Source organism: Camelus ferus, chromosome 9 (genome assembly GCF_009834535.1).
Source record: "Camelus ferus isolate YT-003-E chromosome 9, BCGSAC_Cfer_1.0, whole genome shotgun sequence".
NCBI lineage: Eukaryota > Metazoa > Chordata > Mammalia > Artiodactyla > Camelidae > Camelus > Camelus ferus.
The window spans coordinates 52892615-52913363 of NC_045704.1; the positions used below are offsets into that span (position 1 = coordinate 52892615).

A 20749-nucleotide genomic window follows, 5' to 3' on the forward strand; every position below is an offset into this window, starting at 1 on the left:
TTTTATGAAGATGATTGGAAAGGAAAGAAAGGTAGCGGCTTTGTTTACAATGCAATTAACATCTGAATAATTTACTACGAAAAAGCTGGAGCTATATTCAGCACAGAGAGCCTGCTCCCTTTTTAAAGCCAGCTTGAAAGTCTCAGAGGCAGGACTGGGTCTGCTCCCTTCCTCCGGGCAGAGCAGGGTGTCCAGGTCTCTGTCAGACAACAAGCCGCTGGTGTCAACGCCTCCCTTCCTTGACAAACCCAAATGGGACATTTTCTCTAGAAGACACCATCCCCTGATTTGGGACTTCCCTCGGCAGAACCGTTCCTGCCCACGGCTCTGGTGCCCCCTGGTCCCCTGGCCTGTCTCCCCTTGTTCTCACCTGGGGCAGCTCCACTTCCCGATGGTCCCTCTGCCCTGAGAGAAGGGGAGAGTGAGAGGCCCGGGGCTGAGGATGGTTAAAGAGGGGAGGGCTCGCAGTTCCCACAGGTCACTTGCTCCTGCCCAACGCCCAGCTTGGAAGACCCCAGTGCTGAGAGGAGTGGGTGGAAAGGAAGCAGCTTTCCAAGCGGGCGCTGCAAGGGAGAGGGTGCTGTCTGCAGGCACAGCACCCAGAGGACCCCTCCCTCTGGCTTTGATTTGTGCTTCTAGTTCAGCAAATAAGCACCATCCTACTTCGTCAGGCTAAGCATGGCCTGGAGCCACTGTCTTGCTTCCAGACACAGGGCTTTGCTTTGCCTGCTGGCCTGGGCCTGGGCCTTGGTACCCTTACCTGCCTCCCTCCCTTTCCATCTAACGGCATTTTGGGTTTTCAGCGTGTATGGTGAGTTTGGGTTGGGGCAGTGGGAAATTCTCGCCATGAACATTGAGACAGAGAATAGACATCCCTCCTTTTTACTAGCCCTGGACCAAGTGTCTTAAATCCAATTAGGTTGATAGTGTTTGCAACCTGCAGGGCTGCAACAAACCCACACAATACCTTTATTTGAATTCAACAGGGTGCCCCTCCCCCACCTGCCAGGGCACAACTCTGTGAACAGCATGCAAAGCAAACTGCCATCCTCACTCAGCCCCTCAGCTGAGCACCTTTGTGCAGTGTACAACCTACTCAACCATACAGAGCAGCCTCAGAATTTGATAAAGAAGGCAGCATGGTGGTGAGCTATGAGTCCTCAATTCCAATACACAGGCTGAGGGTAATAGTTAAAGAGCAAGGGTTGTGAAGCCAGAAGCCTGAACTTGAAAGCCGCCCGGGCCCAGTAACACTAGACAAGTTATTTAACATCTTTGTACCACACCCAGTTTCTTCATTTGTGTAGTGAGCACAAAATAGATCCTAAGAGTATATGTACATACATTATACATCTTCTTATTAAAGATTTAACTGTTCCTGGGTCCTTTACTCATAGGTAACTCTGGACAAATCACTTCATCTCTCTGGATGACCTAACAGTGATCTAGCTGACAGTGCCTCTTAAAAATTATAATTAGACACCGTCACCGAAATCTTTGAATATGTGTGCCTCCTTCCCCTGATAGACTCTAACTCATATTTTCTGACTTGAGGGCATTACTTTCGTAGGTTTCAATTGTGATTTTATCTGCATCACTAGCAGTGGCAGTTGAAAAGATTAGGGACTCTTCTGTGCAAAGAAACATGATTTGATGGTACTTCTCATGAGTTCCTGTGCGAGGGGTTCCTCAGAGGAAATCACGCGGTGTGGTTGATGCTGATCAGGGCTTTGTTTCTTTACCAGGTGTCATGGGGTGAACTGTGCCCCTTGACCCCCAAAATTCGTATGCTGAAGTCCTAGCCCCTAGTCCCTCATTTGGAAGGTGACTTTACTTGGAAACAAGGTTGCTGCAGATGTAATTTAGTTAAGATGCGTTCATACTGGAGCAGAGGGGGCCCCTCATCTAATATGACTATGCCCTCATAAATAAGGGAGATTTGGACACAGACACGCAGACAAAGAGAACTTCGTGTGAACAGGAAGCAGAAGATGGGGTGGCGCTTCTATAAGCCTGGGGACACTAAAGACAGCAGTCAAACAGAAGCTGGGGGTGAGGCCTGGGCCAGACTGGTCTCCCACCACCTTCAGAAGGAACCAATCCTGCCACGCCTTAGTCTCAGACTTCTGGCCTCCAGAACTGTCAAAGTATAAATTTCTGTCTCTTGAGTCTAAGGTCCTTTGATGTGGCAAACTAATACATCAGGTAAGAGACTTCCCCTTTCAGATTCCTAAAGCCTACTGCACATCCTGGGATCCGAACCTGGGCCTCAGCAAAGTTGTGTATCCTTGTGTGTTGTGGCCCTTCTGCAGTGGTCTAAGGACCGTCAGAGCTGTAAATTTATTTATACTCTTCTTTTTCCACAAAGGGTGGAAAATAAGGGAAATACAAAAAGTAAGATAGTACCATTAATAAAGATGTAATAGTACAACCAGAAAAAGTAGAAATAGCCTTAGAAGGTCCACTGAAGCTGGGGTTGGCACAGTTTCGTCTCCTTGGGCAAAGAAAACTATATAATTGATTGTGTTTTTCTTTTTGCTCTGGCCACCAGGAAGCTCAGAACTGTGATTATGACTCAACTGTTTCCTTTGCTCAGAAGGTAGCTCTGAGCTTCTTGGAGAACAGTTATATGCCAGCTGCATGGGAGAAGCAATGCTTTTCTAGGGTGTCATTCTAAAATAATGGGAATGAGAGAGAAATCTCAGTCACTTAAAGAACTTTCAGTTTCTTAGAGAACTTAGAGAGGAGAGAGACATAGCTTCTAACTCTGACAGGAAAGGTTCTACGATGTGAAGCCCTTAAATTTCTTGTTACTGTTCCTTGCTCACAGCCCATCATTAACACATCCCTAGAAAGGTGGAGGTGGGATGAAAATCAGGGAATATGACCCCAAACCATTCCTTCCCCAGTGAATAGTCCAACCAATCATTTTTACACTACTATGTAACCAACTTACCAAAAAAACTCAGGGCAGCTGCTTATCACCTGAGCCTTCCAGCTCTCCCCCGAGAGTGTATTATCTATCCCTTAATAAATCCCAACTTTACTTTATCAAAACAAACAAACAAAAAAACAAAAAAAAACCCTAGGGCCTTCTGTGTGCCACCCACTGGAAGAAGGAGTCACACATCAAATCTAATGCAGGGCCATGAATTAGGCTCATGTTTTAAAAATTAGGACATTTTACATTTTTTAAAAATCCAGATGTTTTCTTCCTTCTTAATAAATCAGAAACATCAGGCATCACTAGTCCTCTGCATTCCCACACAGCAGTGGTGGGCTAGAGCTACTCCTTTAGATAGGACATATGTCCTCAGTTTGCCACAGTCCCTGCCACTCCCTACTCTCCTTCCATCAAGCCTGCTGGAGGTGTTGAGCTTTCATGTCCCAATCTGCTAGCACCCTCCAAGTGGGGTTGTGCAGTAGTGAGAGTTCTCCTCATTGTATAGACGAGGGAACCAAGGCCCGGAGGCAAATAGGCTCTGATGTGAAGAGGGCTCCCTGAGTTGTGCAGCTAACAACCTGGGCAACTGCCCACCGGGCTCAGCAAGATGGAGGGACTTGTCCAAGATCATACAACTAGGAAATGACAGTATCAGAAGACTGCGGTACTAGTTAAATTAAAAAATAAAATAAAATAATGTAGGTGTGGTGACAACAGAAGGCTCAGCAAAGCTTACACACACACACATACATGCTTATAAATATTTAACAATAAGCCCACTGGCTTGTTATTAGAAGGAAACCCTAATCTGCAGTATTTGCCAATTTCTGTGGTGTAAATGTTCCCACCATGGCTAATTCCAAGTTACCAATGTGAAGTGAACTGGCTTGCAAAATACCTGAAAATTTAACAACAGGCTCCTTTAGGACCGGTAGCCAAGAAGCCCTCGTTCACTACGACACTGGCTTGTACTGGCTGACAAGAGCCAACTGTTAAATTTATATATTCTGTTTTATGCTATGTAATATATTCTGCTTGTTCTGTTCTATATTAAACTTATAAAAGTATATTATGTACTTTTTATACATAGTATATATTTAATGCATGATTTAAATAGGTAAGATATAATTTCAATAAACTAGTTTTAATAGATAACCTTAGTCATAAATATTTTATTTCCTATTAAAGATTATATAATAAAATATGAAATAAATGTTACATTTCAAAAGATTCTAAAGAAACAGGACCCTCTCCTCTTCCTTCCCACTGGCTGTAGGTTTAGGTTTCAGGCCTGGCCCCACCTCCTCCTCTCCCGAGCCCAGCTTCTGTGGATTAAAATCCAAGGAGAAACCTAGATCCAGGTGGGAGCTGCTTCACTAGCGTGATGGAATGGATTCCCGTGAGGCAGTGACTTATACGTGGTCGGAGAGTGCCCATGAGATTGCATCTCCCTGGGGCCGGGCCCAGAGCCGCCAGTTTATCTGATGGGAGGGGCCGGTGCTGGGCCCCAGCAGAGCTCGGAGCAGGGAGCAGAGCTTGGAGTAGGGAGCAGAGCTGACACGAATCCTCACCTGACCCAGGCCAGCGGGCCTTAACATCAGAGGCTTGTCTTCCTGAGGCCCCACTCACACACGTACACTGCAGGACGTGCACATGTGCATAGCGCATACTCACAGACACCCATGCACATGGACACACACGTGTACACACACACACGTTTTCTTTAGCATCTTCCTCTAAACTATAAGGATGGACTGAAAGCCTCGATTTTCCCCAACTTCAAGGGCAATGCCTTATACTTAGGAAAACCAGCACCTTCTGTGATCAAATAGATGCAACGAGTAAAGAAGGCTTTTTTTTAAGGCTACTCATCATTGAGCTCTCACTATGGACCTGCTCATTCATCCTACAGCCACCACATGACACGGGTGGTATGTACCGTCCCCATTGTCCCAAAAGGAAACTGAGGCCCCGGTAGCAGGAACAGTCTGCTAAGCGTCGCACGGTGGCGAGTGGCAGTTTCTCTGACCAGTCTGCCTCTAAGAGCATTTCTATTTTCTCCCCAAATTCATCCTTCAAGCTCCCAGTCCAGGAATATACTGGCTTTAGAATTTTTTTCAGAAGCCAGTCTCCTCAGAATTCCTGGCCGGGACTGCTCTCTGTCGCCTGGTATCCATTTGACTTTTACACATCCGTGGTTATTTTGCAGAGTAACCGACAAGTTTGGCACTTGCTGGCTCAAATGCCTGAAAACGAACCAAGGCGTGTTCTGCAGTGACTCCAAGAGGACTCCACCCCAGCCAGTGAGGACGGTATGGTCTTTGATTCAAAGGGAAGGGGACCCACTCTTGGGAAAATTCAATAGACAGGAAGGGGGCTGGAAGCAAAACCAAAGGCCCCTGATTTTAGGTATTTGGTTGGAGAACTGAAGTATGTGAAGTCCATGATTCACTTCATTTATTTTATTTAAAAATTTTTTAAATTGATGTATAGTGCATTTACAATGTTGTGTCAATTTCTAGTGTACAGTATAGTGATTCATTTATGCATATATATGTGTACATTTATTTCTTTTCATATTCTTTTTCATTATAAACCATTATAAGCTATTGAATATAGTTCCCTGCATTATACAGTGGGACCTTGCTGTTTATCTATTTTATGTATAGTAGTCAGCCACGGTTCACTTTATAAAAGAGCAAAGCCTCTTTAAAAATGAGATTATTTTTAACATAGGTCTCTTTAAACATTTCTAAAGCACCTACTGTGTGTAACACCAGGACCCACTGGGATCGCTATGCTGATTACACACATACACACAAAAGCGCTTCTACTGCTTTATTTTCACTGCTAATGCATTTATTTTTTACAACCCAGGCTTATTTCCTGCCTTATTCACTCGACTGCCTGTAACTCACTCTCCTGGGTTTCCCCAGACTGAGCTCACTCCGAGAGGATTTACCGGTTGGAAGGATATTTAAAAGGGGAACCCCGGTGCTAACCTGTCTTACCACACACTGCACAGTCTATGTGCTGGTTTCACTGGCTATCTGTCCCTAAGAAGACATTGAGCCCCCTGGGAAACACGACCTGGGTTGTCACCTTGGTGTCCCCAGGATTCTGCCATGCCACGCAGAGCCCAGTGCCTGGTCCGAGTCCCAACACGTGCGCTCAGTGACGGAGCTAAAAAGGCGACACTTACGAGGCAGATTTTAAGCAAAGCAGCGCTGTCCCGCGGGGATCATGTAATCGCCCAAGGTGACTCCCTTCCAAAGGGCTGATCCTCATTTGCAAGTGAGAGATCTGACTGTTGGCGCAGGAATCTTGCACTTCAGACCAGCCTGTGGGGCTGTTCGCAGATGTTGTTTCAACAGTCCTGCAAACAGTCCTCGGGGTCCCTCCGCTCTTAATAACTGCAGCGTCTGTCCCGGCCACCGGGAACGCATGTGACCAGGACTAAGAGCGGGAGAAGGCTCTGCGTGTGGGCGGGGGCGTGTGTGTGCGTGGGCATACGTGCGTGTTGGTGTGTGTACCCGCACATCTGTGGACGCGTCCCTATTTTACATACGGTAGGAAGGACAGACGGGAGCAGACTGTAAAGGAAAAAATGGGACTTGGGTGTCACACTGGCTGGCCCTGGAGTCCCGGCTCTGCCCCTTGCCAGCAGGGACCTGGGGCAAATCATGTGTCCTCCGAGAGTGAAGGACTTCTCCTGCCAAATGGGAACGTTAAGACCTACATCACAGGTACAAGAGGACCTCAGGGTGAAAACCACCGTGTGGCCCATTTGGGACTGTGTGAGGATGCTGGGCTCAGCAGCCACGTGCCCCATGCCAAGTGCTTCAGGAGCGTCTCTAACTCCATTTAAAGGGGGACTGATGTGACCTTGGGTCACATTTTCCGGAAAGGGAGACAGACCTGTTGGAGGATCTGCTGAGAGCTGGTCCTGCACACCTCTCCCTCACAGCTGCCCCAGGAGGCCCGCGCTGGCCCCACTTTGCATCTGAGGACAGGACACCTCAGGGAGCTTCAGACCCTTGTGCTGGATCCTGGAGGAGGCCGGCCAGAACCCCTGCTTCCAGAAAACCTCTGATCCCTCTTCCGAAGTTTCCAGAGCCCAGGCCACCCCAGCCACAGCATTTGCCCAGAGAAATCGCAGGCTGCCTCCCGGCGTTGCTCAATCGCAACTTCCTTTTCCCCCTTATAACAGAAACTTCTGCCTGGGCTGGGAGAGGGGAGCCTCTCCTTTGGCTTCTCCTTGACTGAGGATGCCGGCTGGGCAGGAGTTTCCGCTGCAGCAGGGGCCACAGGCCCGGGGCTCCGAGAAGGCCTGTTTGTAGAGACAGGAGTCGGCCTGGGGCCCCGGGAAGCCAGGGCTTCCGCTGAGCGTCTTTCTGGGGCTGGAATGCCATCCCTCGGAGGCCTTGTCTCTTAGACACGCCAGGTCTGCGCGGGCTTTAGAAAACAGCCGAGGCCGGCGGCGCTGGGGGGCCCGGGGGTTCCCGCCTGCCAGGCCACAAGGCCCTTGGTGGGGGGTTCCCTCAGGCACTTCTAATCACAGGAGTTACTCCTGCCCCACGGATTCTGTGGTTCTTGCACTTGGCGTGAGGAACGAAGCGAGTCATTATTAACTCGGCAAGCGTCAGCCCTGGGTCCGCAGGCGCCCGTTTGGAAGCAGAGCAGCTAATACACGGGCGGATTAGGTGGCTCCTAGGCTTCGCTACAATTAGAAACCCAGGGTGTCTGAAACATTAACTGGGCCGTGAGGGTAAGAAGCAGTGCCCGGCTTCACTGCCAAGGAGATAACTGCCCCGAGGAGGCTATGGAAAATTATGTAAGAATCTGGCTGCTGTAGGAAGTGCATGTACTGAGTGCCTGCTCTGCATCAGGGCTTCTCGTCCACGTTCCTCGCCTGATCCCCCCAGGAGCCCGCAGACAGGACTGCGTCTCCCATTTGACAGAAGAGCCAGTGGGGGAGGAGCTCAGAGAGGGCAAATCAGGTCCCTAAGTTGGCACAGTGAGGAGGTGTGGCTGGGAATCTGAACACAGGTCGGCCTTCTCTCTGCGTCGCCCCTCGCCCTTAGTAAATGGTGCCCACCTCCCTGGAAGCAATGGGATGCTAACATAAAACAAGATGTGCTGAGAAAAAAAAAAAAAAACAGCCACATCAATCCTAGTAGTTGATATTAACTGAGCACCTACTACATGCACGCGCTGTGGTGCATACACTTAATGTTATATATCATACGATACCACGTGTTAATCCACGTAACACATGTTCTTTATCCTCGGGACCACTGCAGAAAGCAGGTACTAGTACTGTCTCCACTGTATAGTTGAGGAACTGAGGCACCCTGAGATTCATAAACAAATTAAAAGAGGCAGGATTAGGTTTGACCTCAGGCCTGCAGGACTCCAAAACCCACCTGGTCTCAGAGAGGCTGCTAGGCCCCCCACCTCTGAAAGGCAGAGGGGTAGAGTCTGTGCTTTGCACACCCTTACCTAGGGCTCCTCATTCTGCTGCCTGGCCGGGCTTGTATTCATCCATTCATTCATTTATCTTGAGTGAGCATTTATTAAACACCACTCTGCACCGGGCATTGAGCTCGGGGCTTAGCACATATTCACTTATTTAACCATCCCTCCCCTCCTCTGGGATAGGGACTATTTATTACTGTCTTCAAGGTCTGGATGAGACAACTCAGTTTCAGGGAACAGTATCTTGCTAAAAAAAAAAAAAGAAAAGCCTGCCTTCCTCCAGTTGGTCCAAAGGTGCAAACCCATAGAGTGTCAGAGAGAGAGAGGACAGCAGATGGCGGAGCAAACAGGACAAGTGCGGGAGGGACCAGCATGGACCCAGCATGGGAGTCACTCAGCACAGTGGTGGAAGAAGCAGACCCAGGCCACCAGGGAACCCGAGAGGTGGAGGGTGAGATATTCACTACGGACAGTAAAATTTAACAAAACCCCATGCGCTACACACTTCACATTTTGGTTTTTTCCTTGCTTGCTTTATGCTTTTCTTTGGAGACCAGGCACTTCACCGAGGTCTCTGTTTACAGTCTGGGGAACAGACAGGCACAGTCAGAACCAGATTCCTTGGGCTCAGTTCCACTTTCCACTTCCCTAATTACGACATTCCTTCCCTTTGGATATCGTTCAAGTTCTCCTTTCCCTCGAGTTGCACCGTACCACCTGGATGTAGGCAGGAAGCAATAGATGGTGCGTTTCTAAGAATGACCAGGAGGGAATGCCCTGCCCAGGTGGGCAGCCCCTTGGGCCCCACACGAGTGACCTGGGGGCAGAGCCACGTGTGCCTGGCCTCAGCCACACACAGAGCTGGAAGATGAGCGGCTGGAGCAGAAGGGCTGTGACAATGACCTTCAAACTCCCAGGGCTGAGCACGCAGTAGACACGCGGGAGATGCCCAACCAAGCCGTGTTCGTCGCCAGTGCCACACAACCTCAAGTCATTTCTAATTACAGCAGCTAAGAGGTGGAAGCTGTTTCCCTTCTAGCATGTTCATTAAAGCAGATCTGATGCTGTCTCAACGACACCATCACTTGGATTCACTTGCATCTTGGCCTGCTTTCTTGGGGGAAAGACAGAGACATGCAGGAGAAAGGAGAAAGCTGCCCTTCACACGCAGACAGGCTGCGTCCACAGCAGCTCTTTTAGTGAACACTCATCACTGACACATTCACCATCTGCAGTGAGTTTAAATTATAACGGGCTACAGACCCCTCACAATTTGAGGGGAGGGTCAGTGGAAACCTGCATCCCTACCTGGGTGGGGTCACTCCTCGGCATATTAGGTAGCCTCTCTTCCCCGGCCGTAAATATAGCACGTTTACAATATTTGTGGCCAAGAGGTGTAGCACAGATTACTAGCACCCGGTAGCTTTTTATTCTCCATCGTAAAAAAGGAAAGGGGGATGCTTACACCCCAGCAATATAAGATTTTTGACTTACCCAGCACAAATTAAACAGTGGAATTGTACTTTTGATATTCCTATCTAATTTCTAAATATGATGAACCTTTTCCCCGTGCCCGGAAGTTGCAGGGGATTTGTTCTTCCCTTTCTTCCAACTTACTGCCTTTTCTCACTTAAAAAGGGAGAAGAAAAGGCTTTAAGATACTTTAAGATACAAAACACTATATGTAAAATTTTAAAAAATAGAATAAAAGGTTTTAAAATCACTGCTTTAAGATACAAACTACTGTATATAAAATATAGAAACAACAAGGACCTCCTGTATAGCACAGGGAACTATATTCCAATAGCTCGTAATAACCTATAATGAAAAAGAATATATATATATATATGTATATGTATAACTGAATCTCTATTCTGTACACTAACACAACATTGCAAATCAACTATAATTTAATTTTTTTTAAAAAAATCACTGCTTTAAAACCAGAATCACAGACACTATCTGGAAAGGATCAGGTAGTAAATATTTTTGGTTTGTGGCTCATACACCTTCTGTGGCAACTACTTGACTTTGCCAGGGTAGCAGGAGAGTCGCCACAGACACAGAGAAAGAATGGGCGTGGCTGTGTTCTAATAAAACTTTATTCAGGTCACCCAAATAATGAAAGTGGTATGATTTTCATGGGTCATAATAGATTATTCTTCTTTTGATTTATTGTATCAGCCATTTAGCAATGGAAAAATATTCTAAACTCACAAGTCATTAAAACAAGGCAGTGGGCCAGCATCAGCTGATCTCTGAAATTGAAGAGAGCTGGTTCTACCACCAGCTTGAAGTGTCCGTGGGCAGAGCACGTGCTCCCTCTGGGCCTCTGGTTATCATCTTTAAGATGAAGAATTAGGGGGAAAAAAGATGGAGGGCTGGGAAAAGATTAAAAAAAAAAAAGAGTCTTGAACCAGGCCTGTGCTGTCCAAAGTGGTCGTCACTAGCCTCTGGTGGTTAATTAAATGTAAATGTAAATTAATTAAAATTAAGAATTCAGTCCCTCAGAGGTGCGAGCAACATTTCAAGTGCTAAACAGCCACTCGTGGCTAGTGGCTTCCATATGGAACGGCACTGATCTAGGACATTTCCATCACTGCAGACATTCTACTAGACAGCTTTAGGCTAGAACCATCTCTAAGACCCCTTCTTGGTCCAAGAATTGGTGCATGTATGATTATCGAGTTGGAGAGGGTCCCCCACAACTCCATTCTAGCTCATTAAGAGCTTCAGGGTGTGACCATATTTGGAAGTAGGGTCTTTGCATGTGTAATTAGTTACAGATCTTGAGATGAAAGTATCCTGGACTTAGGGTGGGCCTGAAATCCAGGGACTGGTGTCTTTATAAGAAAAAGGAGAAGGGGACAGGAACACAGAGAGACACAGAGAAGGAAGCAATGTGAAGAGAAAGGCAGAGATTTGAGGGTGGACACAAGACAAGGGAAGCCAGGGACCACCAGCAGCCACCACAAACCAGGAGACAGGCCTGAAATAAACGCTCCTTGAGAGCCTTCGGGGGCTCGTAGTCCTGCCTGCACCTTCACTTCAAACTTTCAAGTCTCCAGAACTGTGAGATAATCAATTTCTGGTGTTTTTAAGCCACCAAATTCGTGGTGATGTTACAGCAGCCACAGAAATCTAATACAGGAGTTGAAGGAGATTTGAAAAGAAAGAAGGACCAAGTTACGAGCAATTGCCAAATCTTTGAACTAATTCGGCAAGCAACCAAAAAATTCAAGCAATTTTTCATAAGAGTTCTGTCAAGAGAAAGGTCCAGAGAATACTATTTTTTAAAGCTTTTTTAAAAAAAAATTGCCTAGTCACATTTTTTTCTTTTTTCTTGAGGGGGGATTAAGTTTATTGATTTATTTTTAATTTTTTTTTTAAATGGAGGTACTGTGGATTGAACCCAGGACGTTGTGTTCTAAGCATGCACTCTACCACGGAGCTATACCCATGCCCCCAAGAATAGTATTTTCTATAAAAAATTGTGTCTCCCAATAGCCAGGGGCCTGAAGAGAGCCTTAGAAACACATAAAGGAGTAAGAAAGGCAAATGGGGATCAGAGGGCAAAGTCTGCCTCCCCAAAAGGCAAAGGTCACGTGAGAGATCTGGGGGAACTTGGTCCTGGCCAGGGTGAGAAATCAGATAGTGAGGGAGCCCAAGACTTAATCCACATCAATTTGCGTAAGGCATCTGGTCACCAGCCTGTAGCACGTGCAGACAGGAAGGTTAGCGGTGCATCATCAGAGTCCATGCCTCTGGGGAGTGACAGCAGGGATTAAGGGCAGAGTCTAAGAGGACTGGTGAGGGGACAGGAGGGAGATGATGAGAACAGGATCACTCTACTGAGCTCACTCCCTGAGTAAAGACGACTTTAAAGCAAGGCAGTCAGGGCTAAGAAGCAAAACTGATGGATGCACTCCTGCCTCTGCCCATGGTGTGAAAGATGACACTTCACCTCCTGCTGGGAAAAATCCTTAAACTGAGGCATTCTCTCCAACTTCAGGAATGGCAGATATCTCTTGGGAGGAAACTTAAACTCTTCACCCCCTGCCTTACCCCAACCTCCGCCAAACACACGTGCTTCTTGTCAGTCCCTTTCCCCACCACCCGCCCTGGCTTAATCCAGTGGACTGACCACGCCAGTCCAAGTCCCCTGGTCCAGGGGACTTTCTGATGGGGTGGCTTGAGCCTGAGCTTCCCAGGGGACAGCGAAACTGCTGAGAAATAAGCCACTTGGAGCCTGGCTGGAGGGAGGACGTGTTTTATGGAGGTCAATTTAGTCACTGATATCAGAAGCTGGAGGGCAACGCCTGCTCTTGTACCCGGCCACTCCCCTCCTAGGAATGCCTCCTTCCAGGCCAGTATCAGAAACAAACAGCCTGATGGGAGGCCAGATGGCAGGGGATACTGACTTGACCCTCAGCAAGTCTTACACTTGACTCTTCCTCTGTCGCCAGTTTTCTGTGTCTGTCTGGATGACATATTTCACCTCTTTAAGCCTCTGCTTTTTCATCAGTAAAATGTTACTAACAATAACACCCATCTCATGCAGTTATTGTGAGGATTAAATTAAACGATGCAGATAACATGGGACAGACACACAGAAGACATCCAACAAAAGGGAGAGCCACTTGTCACTAGCAGTTTTTTTTTTTAACATAGATGTTCATCTAAGTGTTATTTATGACTGAAAAATAAAACTAGGGGCAAGCAAAATGTCTTAAGATGAAAGGATTTATGAACTATGACGTATATGTGGCTATACATGTGTGTGTGAAGACATGTCATACAGCTGGTAAGCCATCATTTTTAAAGACTAGTTAATAATGGTTAATGATATGAGAAAAATTCAACATAGAATATTAAATGAGAAAAGCAAAATAAAATTTCGAATTGCAGTAGAATTCCTCTTTACTCTCATTACTACACACACACACACACACACACACACACACACAGCCCCATTGGAAAAAAACAGGAAAGAGTCATAGCAGAATGAAAATATTGGTTAAGAATAGGAATCTGGATAATTTTTACTTTCTTTTTTATACTTTCACTTGGCTTTCAAGATTTTTTACACTGTATGTATATTACTTTCCTAATGAAAGTAAAATTATTGAGGAGAAATCAGATGGATTTTACCAGGAGACGGATGCCATTTCAAAGGCTGGCTTCCTGCTTAGGAACTCGATAACCGTGGGTGAGTCCTTTAACTGAGCCTCAGTTTTCTTATATTGAAAAAAGGGGGAGAGGCGTGATCACTCAAAGTCTAAAAGAGCTGTACTGAGAACTACAGAAGACAGTACAAGGACAAGGCACCCGACATAGGAGGAGCCCATGTACTACTTACCCAACATCAGGGAAAGAGTCGGGCTAATTCTGTGAGGACATCAACATGCTTAGTGGGTCACTGAAGTTCTGAGACAGAAAGCCCTATGAATCGGATACCAAAGCCAGAGCACTGCTTCGTGGATGCAGGCCCTGCTGAGAAGTCATGGAATGCTGCTTTGAAGGACTTTGGCAGATCATTGCCCAGCTCATGTCATGTTCACTTATCACAGCATCTCGTTTCAGAGTCCATTGGAATTCCCAGATTGATTTTATTGATGAATCACACCTGTTACTTGCATCACACAGGGCAAGGGAATTGACATTTGGGGGCATCTTTGAAAGAACACCAACAATTAGGAACAAGATTGCTGGTGTCTCTGTAGGAGGGTAGTTCCGTTTCTGGCAAAAATTAATAATAGTGATACAAACAATATGCCCAAAACACATACGGATCTGTTTTTTTGTGTATCAGTTCCTGGGAGAAGCACTGTTTGTTTGTTTTTCTTTCTTTTTTCCAGCTTTATTGACATACAACTGGTGTATAACATTGTAAGTGAAGGTATACACAATGTTGATTTGATACACATATATACAGAATTAGCTAACACCTCCATCACCTCACATAATAGTTAACAATACTATTATCATATACATGAAAGTTGTTAAGAGAGTAAATCTTAAATGTTCCCACCACACACACAAAAAGAAATGGTAATTATGTTCCACTGACCTTTAGTAGAAACTCTTTTTAAGGATGAGGAGACCAAAGACTTAGGGAAGACACAGAGCTAGTAGAAGACTGAGCTGGGATCCAAAACCCTTGGAAGACCAAGTCCAGAGCCCGACCTCTCACCCAAGGTGCACGGGTGCCCCTCCTGGAACCTTGGCCACTGCCCACCATGGCTAGGGCCGCCCACAGACCCCCAAGCAGAACATCCTTCCACAGAGTCAGGGAAGAAGAGGAAAATGGTCTTTGTGGACTGACTGGCAGCAAAGGACCAGTTTCTGTCAGACACTCCCTCACCCCTGTCTGATCCAGGAGGTGGTTTTGAAACATTCCGATTCCCTTAGTCCCTTTTATTATTATAATTGCTCCTTAAATGTTTGGCTGGTGGGGTATTCTGGATGTTATTTCAAATCATCTTTTAGCCTTATAAGACACCAATGCAAGCACACAAGACCATTCTCCTGAGCAGACCATCCTTAATCAAAACAATACATCAGGCACTGACTCTTATTAAAGGGACATTTAATCCCCGATAGGACTCCTCTCTTCAGATAATGCCCTCTCATAAAGTGTCAGGAACCTGGTGTAGAGTTCCAAGAGAAAAAGAAAGAGAAAAAGAGAGAACGAGGAAGGGAGGAGAAGGGAAAGAGGGAGGGAAGTGCTACTTTAAATCAGTCTGTTAAATACAAGCGGTGTGTCTCTCTAGGATATTTACAATGCTGTGCAGGTCTTAGAGAGCTGCACTGGGCTATGGTTTACACAACATGAGATTAGAAGCCTGAAGTCCTGGGGTCTAAGATCGGCACTGCCACTTCCTAGCTGTTGTCTCTGAACACTCACCTGCACTCTGTGCTTTTTCGTTAGTGACCTGAAATTGCTCCTGTCTTGCCTAGCTGGGGTGACCATGTCCCAGTTTGCCCAGGAAAGCCCCAGGCCACACCTGTTATCCTCGCATGGCTATTAACAGCACCCTTTCACCTCTAGAAGTGACCCTGTTTGGGTGATAAATTACATACTCACCCCGTACTTAACTCACAGTGTCATGATGCCTACAGAGACAAAGGTTTGGACATGTTTGATAATAGTTAACATCCTATTACAGATTCAAGGGGTAGGAGGCAGTCTCCGTGGCTCTGACACTCCCTTTAAGAAATGGGAATTGGTCTGGGGAGAGCTGACAGCGATGTGGGGGAAAAGCTCCATTATCATGAACCGAGTGTGTTCAAAACGATTTTTGCTGGGTACTCACTACTCATGTGCACAGAAAAGGGTGACAGAAACACAATGTTGTCTTTGGTGAGACTGTAAGATTATGGGTTAGCTTTTATTTTGAGAAAAAAAACAGCCTCAAAAAGACAGAAGAAATGCATGAGACTTGGTGACCTGCTCTCGCGGGGACACAGAGAGAGGCAGAGCAGACGGAGGCTCTCCCTGCACCTCCCTTGTGAGAAGCAGGCAGACAGAAAAGCAGCTTCCACAGCAAGGATTTTGCTCTCATGAATGACACTCTGGTTGCAACAGTGTCCCGGCACTGGATTACGAGAGAGACCAAGGAGGTCTCATGAGCAGTGGGACTGAGTTGGCCTCTTGAACATCTAGAACTTTCCACAACCTAGATGGGGTTTCTCTTCTCAAATCCAGCCCAGCTTCATGCATTAGCCAATCAGAAAATTCCAGAGAGTCAAACACATTGATCTAAACACCGTATCATAAAACTTCCAGCTTTTCTGTTCATCAAAAAAAAAAAAAAAAAGGAATATTTCACTCAGGACAAGAATTTCATTTTCAACAAAGTCAACAAATCATCTGTCTCTATAATGAAGTGAGTTCACTGAAGTGGACATTCACTGAGCCCCTATGTGATCGTGGAGCCCTCAAAGCGACATTCTGAGACAGGGGACTGCTTTCTTCCTGTTTGAGCGAGAGGTATAGCGAAGCTGTGGGAGGATCCTTAACTTGCTAATAAGAGTCACAGAAAAAGGGAAGATCTGGGTTTCACCCGAGGCATGTAGCTGGCAAGTGGCAGAGTGGGGATCCGAACCCATGCCTGCCTCCCAAACCTTCAGCCACTGCAAACCGGGTCTGGGCAGGCACTCAGGCAGCCTGAACTCCCAGTGTGAGTCTCAAGCACAACCATCAACTGCTTGGCTGAGCATCCAACCTCCCAGGACATTATCCCCCAGGATGGTCTGCCCCCAGCCCCGGGTGAGAGGTACCATGACTCCTTATTTTCTCAGCCAGACCTCCATCCCCTCAAAAATGCTGCCCTGTCCTGAAAAGTAATTCCACCCAACTTTCTGAGTTCTACTCCCTACCTTTAACTCATTCTAGGGGTTACCACAATACATCCTCACACATGAATGCAACAAACGTTTATTAAGCAATGATTACGTGCGAGAAAGAATGCCACAGCCCAGGACTATATCAGCCCAGGACAGACGCAGTTAGAGGCGGACCTGGACCCCCACCAATCCGCTAAGTGGCCTCTGAGAAGTTAATTCTCTTACTGGGACTCAGTTTCTCCATTTGTGAAATAGAGGTCGTTGAATCAGATGAATTCTAACCTCCCCTCTGGCACTAAGGAACAATAATTTACCCAGAAAGTACAGACCCAATCCCTGCAAACTCTGTTTATAACAAGTTTAAGATTAGGTCTTAACCCTTTTCCTTCTCCTTCCCCTGGAGAACTTTAGCAGTGGCCACGCACATTTAACAGTCTTCAACCTTCTATGAGATTTTGACTTCTTCTCTTAAGGTGGGCTGATACTTCTTTTCAGTAAAGCTCAGGATTCATAACTATATCTGAAACAATTACTCTTCTCTTAACCAACTCTGAAAACCTTGGGGGAAACACATGTTCCTGCTGCCATATTATTAAGTGGTCAACACGAAGAGTGTTGCTTCCTATTAGCATCAGTTCTCCCGTAAAATCAACATGTCATTTCACTGGGTTAAACCTGGAGCAGACCGGGAAAACACTGTTTAAAAACAAATACATTCACTTGTGTTCTCATCAACTTCATTTTAGCACAACGTATAAAACTGTGATTTTTAGGTCATTTGCGGTATTCCCTTATTACACAGAAAGTACCACTTATTGGCTTTCCTTTGATGCTAACTTGAACGAAACAGGCTACCATAAAATGTCCCTGCATTGGAGAAATGTCCACGTATCAACAGAGACTCCGGTAAAGAATTCAAAGTCTTTGATGAATTGTTTCCATTAAGCTGAAAATTCTCCTTCGGGTGTGAGCTTCTAATTCATGAGTTGCTGTAAACTGATTCAAATCACAACCAGGCTATTTTTTTTTTTTTTAACTCCTGGTCTGATAATCATCTAGCGGAGAACATGCTGAATCCCTAAAGAAGATATTACCTAATGATTTTCACCATTGTCCTAAAGTCCAAACAAAGCTGTTGTTTTCAAATGTGCTTTTTTGTAAGGCTATCATCTGGTCTGGCTGTTTTATTTCTCTTTGACAAAGGAAGTGTGATATTTGACTGACATCTGGGTAGATGGAGAGTAATCAGAATTGTGGTCTAGGGAGAAATTAAGAGAGAAATCACGAGCTGATAAAAACTGAAATCAGGGGGGAAAACGCAGACGCATTTAAAGTTTTTACATTTCTCTATTTTGGAAAAGCACCAAGTGGCACATAATAAATAAGAAGGAAGCGTGATGAAAAACTCTTGTTTATCACCAGAGCAGACAATAGACACTGATACTGCCTTTTCTTCAAGATAATGTTCCCAGGATGCTGCCTTGGGTTAATTCAGGTTAATCACATCACCCAACACAAGGTAATCTCACCTATCAGAGCATCAGTCTTCAAGTCTCCTGAATGGGTCTCTTTATTGGAATTCTAGTAGGGAGAGCTGCCTCCCCAGAACTCAGATACAAGGCAAGCTGGCCTGCAAATAAAATGCTATCTACCCCCTTCAGTTTGCCACACACATTCAATTAAATCTAGTGTGCATTTGTTTAATGAGTGTGTAATCCACGCCAGGGACTGTGCCAGTCACTGGGGATGAAGGTTAGGTAATTTGTGCCGAGGAGCAGTAGTAAGTGCCTGCCGTGTACCAGCACAGGACCCTGCCTGTCCACAGGAGGCTGATGCAGTCACGGCAGGACCTGCGAACAGGACAGCAGTGGGCTGCACAAAGGGACCAGAGGAAGATCCTCGAAGACCACGCCTCTTCCCCTTTGTCAGTGTCCCCGTCAGCTAAATTGTCCAAAGAGGAAGTGGGGACCTTGTCTTCCTCGAAGCATTTCAGGCTGTGTCTCAACTCTTTCAATGGTATTTTGTGGTTCAGGCTACAAGTCTGAAACATAGCTGCAGCTGGTTATTGAAAAATGCAAATCAGTCACATGGTTGGGATGAAAAATGCAACGCTCTTTTCTGAGTCAGCAAGAAGTTGGAAAGACATACATGGAAAATACCTTTTAAAAAAATTACAATAGTAAAATATGCTCATTGGAAACAAAAATTTGAACAACTGGGGAGGAAATACAGAAAGAAGTAAAAATATTCCCTTTTCCCGAGTCCCCTGTGCTTATAAATGTCTCTCAGTGGGGAAGGTCTCTGCTTCCAGGCTTTTGCTAGCCTTCTCTAAACTCGAATCCATTGAGTTTCACATGTTTGGAAGCCATACAACTGTATTCATTTCAAGCTAAAGTACAGCCAATTAGTATTTACTGAGCGCTCCGTGTGAGCAGACCTCTCAGTGTTTCGTGTACAGAACTCCTCATCCATCACGTGCTACAGGGGTTGGTACGTGGGCCCTCCGGCCAAACCAAGTCCCCCTCCTATTTCCGTGAGTAAAGTTTTATTGGGACACAGCCATGTGTATATGTTTACATGTGGTCCACGGCTGCTCTGGCGCCGCCAAGGCAGAACTGAGTGGTCGCGATAGACACAGCCTGGCCTGCAAACCCCAGACTATTTATTATCTGCCCCGTTTCAGAAAATGTTTGCTGACCCCTGAGAGCATAGAAAACTTTTTTTTGTGGAGGAAAAGGACGAGACGGATATATAAAAAAAAAAAGCACAAGAGTTTGCAAACACTTTCTAAGATGACACTTCTGCAACAGTATTTACCCTATTATTTTCTAGGAATATATGTTTTTTGGAGATTCAAGAAGTGGCAGACACCGCTAGCTGATCATCATATCTGTTGCTTCTGGGACCTGGGCAGCTGGACTAGCTTTCTCGGCTTCCTTTGGAGGGAGGCCAGTTATACACCTGAGTTCTGGGCAAATAGATGTGAGTAGAGATGAGATTCTCCACTTCCAGACCTGGTCCATAAACACCTCCCTGCTAGTGCCTCCTCCAGCTGGTAACCTCCTGGGTGCACCTGGAACCACCTAAGGAAGATGGCGGAGCCACAAGATGGAAAGGACCTGGGGCCCCCATTCAACCCTTGGAGGAGAGCCACCCAGAAGAGGCACCTGTTATGTGAGCAAGAAAACAATTTTGCTTCAAGGCTCTGAGATATGGGGGTTTGTCTATTACTTTTCCTAGTGGGAGCTCACTGTATTTATGGAGCCAGCTGTTGACGGATGGCTTTGGGATGGAGGAATGACATAGAAATCCCTTCCTTGGGAAGCATTCTTCAATAACTTCCCCCTGAAGTCAAAGTACTCGAGACCCCTTTCAGACCCCTGTCTCACTGGTGCTTAATCACCATGAGTAAGTTGTATCCACAACTCCCACCCAAGCCTTTGTTTCCTCGGAGTTCTCCACTCTAGCAATAACTGAGCCCTCAGGGACCACCTCCATCTCTCTCCTGCCAGCATCATATTCACCACGTTTCCCAGTCAATCCTTTTCCTCTCTGCCACATGATATTGGGTTCCATGTAACTTAAGATGGCACCCGGGAAAACAATTTTTAAATTTATCAACCAGACTAATTTCTCTCACCTACTGACTCCTATGGCTTGATAGAAGATAAAGCACCATTCTGCCATGAGCAAGTAAGGCAATGTAGATAAATTCCACGCCATTTATAATTCATTCCACCTTCATTAAGTATTCATACACTACTTATTGGCACATCACCTAAGCATTCTACGTAATAGAAGACGGAACAGCTAGAAAAGAAACTGGGAGAAGCTGGTTTATTAGGAAACTGGGAGAGAGGAAAATAATGATGTGCTGTATCCCTTACCCCAACTCTCTTCTTGAAGGAAAGATTTCTGGACCAATCACTCACAAGTGAATTAGGTGGCCATCTTGAGAGTGAACTGAGCAGCACCAAT

General features: G+C 45.9%; 1 protein-coding gene and 1 long non-coding RNA gene across 2 annotated transcripts in view; one reads left to right on the forward strand and one right to left on the reverse strand.

Annotated features, from left to right (window-relative positions):
• The window catches only part of MAF (MAF bZIP transcription factor), a 343782-nt gene that overhangs the window by 192704 nt on the left and 130329 nt on the right, over positions 1–20749 (reverse strand). The window lies entirely within an intron of this gene.
• On the forward strand, positions 9225–19591 carry LOC116665832. The gene is made up of 3 exons (XR_004322553.1): positions 9225–9234; positions 19191–19196; positions 19289–19591. It is a non-coding gene; the product is annotated as an uncharacterized LOC116665832 (long non-coding RNA).